Raw genomic sequence first — 7,388 nt, forward strand, 5'->3', positions numbered from 1 at the left:
TATTGAACTAGATGGTCCTCACTCTGTATAAGGCAGTTTCCCATGATCCTCTGCATCCTTAAGAAGAGAAAAGCCCTACTGGATCCGATCAAATACCTATGTCCTCTAGAATCTAGCTTCCCACAGTGGCCAGCCCATGGGAAGTCCACAACCGGAACATGAGTGCCACACTCCCCTAGAGACTCTCTAGTTGCAGAGGCATACTTCCTCTGAGATTGGAGGCGACACAGCCATCCATCATGACTAGCAACCATTGATAGCCTTAGTCTCCAGAAAATAGCCAAATCTCCTATCAGAGTTGGCCAAGCTGGTGGCCAGCACCAAATCTTGTGACTGCAAACACCATAGTTTTAACCAGCGGCGTAGCGTGGGTTATCAGCACCCGGGGCAAGGCAAGTAATTTGCGCCCCCTAACCCGGGGCAAGGCAAGTAATTTGCGCCCCCTAACCCGGGGCAAGGCAAGTACAGTAATTTACTCTCCCAAGCAGCAGCAGTGAGGCTTCTCTTTCCCCTGCGCTCTCCCGGAGCTGCCTCTTTTGTTTCCTTTTTTCCCTTTCTCCAAGGCTTTTCGCTTTCTCTCCTTAAATGATTCCCCCTCCACACCACGGCGTTTCCTGGCTGCTTCCCCCCCTTCCCCTCTCTCTCCTCCTCGCTCTGCTTGCCTTGCCCTGCCCTGCCCTGCCTGAGGGCGCCCTGAGGAGACTCCGCTCTCCTTTTTGACCAGGCGAGGTGGAAAAAAGGGGGGAAAGTCTCTTCCCGCCCCCTTGCCAGACTCCCTGCTCGGCTCGGCTCGCTACCCAGAAGGCAGGCCAGTGGAGAGAGAGCCGCAATTACCATAAAGCTCCTCTCCCTCCGCTTCGCCAAGCTGTCAAAGCCCGGCAGCAGCGGCAACGGCAGCAGCAGGCGCAGCCAGACCCCCGCCAGCCAGCCAGCCCGGCTTCCTCTCCTTTTTTTGCCCGTGGCAGAAGGCTTTGCTCTCCCCCTTCTGCGACCTCCTCACCAAGCCGAGCGAGCGCGGGCTCCCTAACCCGTGGATTTTAGTAGGGGCAGAGAGCTGCTAGTGCGAGTGCGCCCCCGCCCAAGTTGCGCCCGGTGCGGCCGGCACCCCTGGCACCCCCCACGCTACGCCACTGGTTTTAACTGCACTGAGCAAAAGAACTGCTTCCTTTCATCTGCCCCAAATCTCCCACCATTCAGTTTCACTGGATGACCCCTCGTATTATGGGGTAGGAAGAAAACCTTCTCTCTATCCACTTCCTGCACAGTGTGCATCATTTTATTGCGTGAATGTAGGCAATAGCAACACCATCACCTAAAGAAACACCACCCACCCTCTTGTACACACACAAATGCAGCAAACCACACGCAGCTCCAGACCAATTCCTGGAGACGGAATGTCGTGCCCTTGACGGAATCACAGGAAACACCTTGTCCCTGGAAAGCCATGGCAGCGTGCCTGGTGCAGGGGCCTCTTCCTTCTCCTGCATTGTTTACAACACACCAAGCCGGATTTTCTTTTCTGCCTTGTGGTTGTGACCTGCGTGATGCAAGCAGAGGGGGGAAAGCCTCATCAGTGGAGCAGCTTTCAAGAAACCTATGCCTGGGAGCAGGCCCCATTGAATGTGGTGGGGCTTAGGATTGAGCTTCGGGTCCCACTGCAAGCAATGGGTCTGGTTTCATTCATTTCAGAAGGACTTGGAACAGAATCCTGCTCACGGTTACTGAGCCAAGTCCCACTGTGTTCAGTGGAGCATAGAGTGGAGTGCACCCTAAACATACAATTTGATCTCAGTCGGGCTTATTTCTAAGAAAATGTGCATAGGGTTGTTCTGAAAGTATGGTTCAGTGCAGTTCAGTTGGCCCGAGAATTTGATCTTGGTAAATCTTTATTCTACCAAGTCTAACAAAGTTGCTGCCATCTAGCCAATGTCTCCAGCAATGGAATAAGGCATTTGCAACCAGTCAGGGATCCTAGTGGTTGTATACAGTGCTCACTCGACTTCCTGCTGTTCCTGTGGCACCCTAGAATCACATGGTCTCTTGCTGCCTCTGTTTGCCACTTATAGAGAATAATAATTTGTAAACTGGGAATGGCTGAACTTTCACATTTGTCCTCTGGACCTAACATGATGTGGTTTTTTGTTTTTAACGCACTTTGTAGTTGAAAGGGTGCACTATCCTGTCAGAGAGAAAGCACTGTTTAAATCCCATTGGTTTCAATGGGAGAGATTTAAGCACATTAATCATTGCTACCATTGAAAGCAATGAGATTGAATGCTAGCTGGGTTGTGGGCTCTTAAAATGCAAATGATTCCTGGAAGTGCTAAAGGAATAATGAGGCCTTTCCAGCTAATCAATTAACCAATGCAAATTATGATAAGCAAACTGTAAAGCAACCAGATGGATAACCAATTGCAAAATATGTGTATAAGCTAACTTTTCAAACATTTCCCCGACTCAGGATCAAGGGTGGAAGGGAGAATCACACACTCTGAGCACCAAATGTTAAGTATGAACCTTCCCTTATGAAGCTGCAGAGGCAATAAGCTTCCCTTTGAACAGTTTGTCCGCACAAAAGCCAAAGGAAGCTAGCTAAGCTGTGAGGTCTTCATCACCACCTTACTAACTCTGCCAACTGGGCCTCCATTGTATGGCTGGGACTTTGAAATGCTAATAAATTTGCCTCACAATATCACCAGCAGCCCCGGTTTTCCTTCCTTGCTTTTATCATCCTGTTGTTGTCTGGAAAAGCCTGTGTTTTTAGAAGCTCTCCTCTACATCTTTTTTTTTTCAACCAACAACTTGTTCTTTTTAAAAATAAATATTTTTAAAAATACATTTTTTTATTTTAAAAAAACTACCTTGGTTTACCATTCATTCTGCAATAACAAGTGCTAGACCTCAAATTTGCCTGCAGGGAAATACCGACCCTCTGTGTATTTATTCACGCCCCAGTTTTCCTCCAGGGAGCTGGAGGAATTCTCTCCCTCATTTTATCCTCACAACAACCCTGTGATGTAGGTTAGGTGGAGAGTGACTGGCTCAGGGTCACCCAATGAGCTTCATGGCAGGGCAGGGATTCGAAGCTTGGTCTCTCAGGTCCTAGTGCAGCACTCTTAACCACTTGCTTTTGCACCTTTTGCTGGAACAGACTAACACAGCTTTGTTGTTTAGTCGTTTAGTCATGTCCGACTCTTCATGACCCCCTGGACCAGAGCACGCCAGGCACTCCTGTCTTCCACTGCCTCCCGCAGTGACTAACACAGCTGCCCTTCTGGAAATTGTCACTAAGGTTCTTCGTTGTTCAGGAAAAGGCATTCTCAATATGCTCAGAGGCATTCTCATTTCTTCACATTTTCCTAATTCAAACCCAAGTTCTGATGGAGACAAAAGCTTTGTTGGATCTGCCAACAAAGGCTGAAACTTTTCTTGGGGTTAGCAAAAGCCAGGGGTTCTTTCAGTGAAGCTATGTTTAGGATTTTGCCATTGACTGAAGATTAAATCAGAAAGAATCACAAGAAAAAAGAAAAAGAAAAAAATGAGATTAACTCTGCCAGTCTGGAACACATTTTCTCAGAGGGAAACCCCAGTGAGATCAGTGCCACTTACTTTCAAATAAACTTAGGGAAGCAATGTTATTCTGTGTCACATGTGCCACAGTGTTAGACAGCTGTGAAAAGGCAAAATCAAAGCTACAGATCATTAGGAAAGGAAATTTAAAAATAAGAATTGCAGACGTCATAATGCTGTTCTGGTGTGGCTGCATTTGGAATGCCAGACCTACAAATCTACACATTTTGCCTTAGTGGCGACTTGGAAACCAATCTGCCTGTGTGTTTGGCTGCCCTGCTCCCTAAAATGTCTGATTGACCTTCATGTTTATAGATAAATAATTTTTTACAAAGGCACTGCAAGCCTTTGGTGCTTTCTCCTACAAAGGAGATGGAGCTTCTAAATATGGGCACAGAAGAAAGCAGACAAGCAAAAAGTCCTCGCTCCAAAACAGCACATTGATTTTTTTTAAAACCGCTTCTCCCTAAAAACCTCTTAGCAATTCTGCCAAATCTGGCAGATAGGAGTCCAGTCTCCACTCTGACAGGCAACTGACGCATTCCAGATCCTTGGAACAAAGCCAGTCAGTTGCCCACGAGAGCCCATTGTGTCCCCATCAACTATCATGCCTAGATAAAGGTAAAGGGACCCCTGACCATTAGGTCCAGTCGTGGCCGACTCTGGGGTTGCGGCGCTCATCTAGCTTTACTGGCCGAGGAAGCCGGTGTACAGCTTCCGGGTCATGTGGCCAGCATGACTAAGCCGCTTCTGGCGAACCAGAGCAGCGCACGGAAACGCCGTTTACCTTGTGCACTACTAAAGTTCCCATCAGACCTGGCATAGCTCAGCAATGTGGTGCCTTTTCTGGAAGGAAGGAAGGAAGGACACTGTGTCCCCTAGCATCACTTAGGAGAGTCCTCTTTCCTGCCTCTGCTCCTCTCAGCCATCCCTCCTCTGATCTTGATGCCCAAATCCAGGTCCAGCTCTCCCATTCCTCCCCAGTCTGCAACACACATCAAAGAAAGGCCAATGGAAAGGATCAGTGTGTCTCTTCTCACAGCGCCTCTGGTTTCCAGGGTGGAAGGGATGTTGATTTAGCAGCAGCAGTTTGGGGGCAAAAGCCAAGGGGACAGCCTGGGTTTGGCTGCTCTGCAAGGAGATGGTGGACGGCTGCCCAGCAGCGGATGCTGCCAGAGTGCTGAAAGAGCCAGAGTGATGGCAGAAAGGGCCAGCTGGTTTATCTAATGCCAACTTTCCTGCAGGAGCAGACACATGACAGCTGAGTCTCCCCCATCCACCCACAGATCCTTGTCCTCTCCCCTCCCCTCCTGTTCCTTGGCAATTTGCTTAGCCTTTTCTGGAGAGACCACACGGAGCCAAAAATCTGGATATGAACCCTGCATAACATTCATAGGATCTGCAAGGCTCACTTTGCAGGCCGTTTCACACACACATTGTGCAGGATCGTGGTGCGTGACACCCAACAAGACATGCCTGCGCCAAATTGCCTTGCACACAGGAATGAGGTGTTCGAAGCAACACCTGTCCAGACAACCAGTTTAACATTTGATAAAACTATTCATGGATCGTACTACTTCAGACTGCAAGCAGGGGGTGGGGTGACATCCCTGATTGCTCCCCTGTACAAAGAACTCCCAATTATAAAACTGTTGACTGGCATCTGTCCATCTTGGGAGACCATGGAAGAGGGTGCCTTGGGAGTGAAGACAAATAGTTGCAGCACTTACTGTAACTGCTGCCTCCCGCGTTGTTTTTGCTGTGTTAACAGCCCTGAAGTGACCTCCCTGGGGCACAAGCCTGGGCAGTGTGTGTGGAGGTCCTGGGCTGCCCAGATGACAAGACCCTCCTCTCAGCCTTGCTGATGTGGTCCGAAGGAAAGCAGAGCAAGATGTTTGGCACCAGCTTTGTTGCAGGAGTTGCCAGAAGGAGGTGTACAAGTCGCCATCCCACCATCTTAGGGACTTCAGATTTTTGTAGGGTCTATTCCTTAGCCTTTCTTCTCCTAAAGATGCCCTGCAGGCCAGCAAGTATGGACAATTCCCATCATCCCTGACCACTGGTCCTGTTAGCTAGGGATGATGGGAGTTGTAGTCCCAAAACATCTGGAGGGCCAAGTTTGCCTGTGCCTGCAGCAGCAGGATCTGAGCACCAGAGCCCTCTCCCCTGCTGTGGTTTCCAGCAACCAGAATTCAGAAGCATTTCTGCCTCCAGCTGTGGAGGCGGAGCAAAACCACCCTGGCTAGGACCATGAATGGTTCTAAGCCTCTTTTAAAGTCATTCAAGTTGGTAGCCATCATCATGGCCTCCTGGGGGAGGGAGTTCCACAGTTTAACTATGTGCTTTATTTTATCTCACCTGACGCTCCATTGGATGCCCACAAGTGTGATGAAAGGGGGGGGGGACTTTATCCACTTTCTCCATACAGTGCATTATTTCATCAACTTCTATCACGTCGACTCTTACTCATCTTTTCTTTAAAGATTTCCAGACACTGCGTTCTTTCTTCCCAGGGGAGTTGCTCCACCCCCTTGGTCATCTTAGAATCATAGAATCATAGAGTTGGAAGAGACCACAAGGGCCATCGAGTCCAACCCCCTGCCAAGCAGGAAACACCATCAGAGCACTCCTGACATATGGTTGTCAAGCCTCTGCTTAAAGACCTCCAAAGAAGGAGACTCCACCACACTCCTTGGCAGCAAATTCCACTGTCGAACAGCTCTTACTGTCAGGAAGTTCTTCCTAATGTTTAGGTGGAATCTTTTTTCTTGTAGTTTGGAACCATTGCTCCGTGTCCGCTTCTCTGGAGCAGCAGAAAACAACCTTTCTCCCTCCTCTACGTGACATCCTTTTATATATTTGAACATGGCTATCATATCACCCCTTAACCTCCTCTTCTCCAGGCTAAACATGCCCAGCTCCCTTAGCCGTTCCTCATAAGGCATCATTTCCAGGCCTTTGACCATTTTGGTTGCCCTCCTCTGGACACGTTCCAGTTTGTCAGTGTCCTTCTTGAACTGTGGTGCCCAGAACTGGACACAGTACTCCAGGTGAGGTCTGACCAGAGCAGAATACAGTGGCACTATTACTTCCCTTGATCTAGATGCTATACTCCTATTGATGCAGCCCAGAATTGCATTGGCTTTTTTAGCTGCCGCGTCACACTGTTGGCTCATGTCAAGTTTGTGGTCAACCAAGACTCCTAGATCCTTTTCACATGTACTGCTCTCAAGCCAGGTGTCACCCATCTTGTATTTGTGCCTCTCATTTTTTTTGCCCAAGTGCAATACTTTACATTTCTCCCTATTAAAATTCATCTTGTTTGTTTTGGCCCAGTTCTCTAATCTGTCAAGGTCGTTATGAAGTGTGGTCCTGTCCTCTGGGGTGTTAGCCACCCCTCCCAGTTTGGTATCATCCGCAAATTTGATCAGGATGCCCTTGAGTCCATCATCCAAGTCGTTGATAAAGATGTTGAATAAGACCGGGCCCAAGACAGAACCCTGTGGCACCCCACTAGTCACTCTTCTCCAGGATGAAGAGGAACCATTGATGAGCACCCTTTGGGTTCGGTCAGTCAGCCAGTTACAAATCCACTGAGTGGTAGCGTAGTCAAGTCCGCATTTTACCAGCTTCTTTACAAGAATATCATGGGGCACCTTGTCAAATGCCTTGCTGAAATCAAAGTAGGCTACATCCACTGCGTTCCCTTCATCCACCAGGCTTGTAATTCTGTCAAAAAACGAGATCAGGTTAGTCTGACATGACTTATTTTTCAGAAATCCATGCTGACTATTGGTGATCACAGCATTCCTTTCTAG

At 48.5% G+C, this 7,388-nt stretch overlaps 1 long non-coding RNA gene across 1 annotated transcript; it reads right to left on the reverse strand.

The window, feature by feature from the left end:
• Positions 1 to 1,260: 1,260 nt before the first annotated feature.
• Positions 1,261 to 6,106, reverse strand: LOC309336258. The gene is made up of 2 exons (XR_014153950.1): positions 5,929 to 6,106; positions 1,261 to 1,537 (listed from the first exon to the last, which is right to left on the reverse strand). It is a non-coding gene; the product is annotated as an uncharacterized lncRNA (long non-coding RNA).
• Positions 6,107 to 7,388: the final 1,282 nt, after the last annotated feature.

The sequence above is a fragment of the Podarcis erhardii genome (assembly GCF_964252035.2).
Source record: "Podarcis erhardii genome assembly, chromosome: 2".
In the NCBI taxonomy this organism is placed as follows: domain Eukaryota; kingdom Metazoa; phylum Chordata; class Lepidosauria; order Squamata; family Lacertidae; genus Podarcis; species Podarcis erhardii.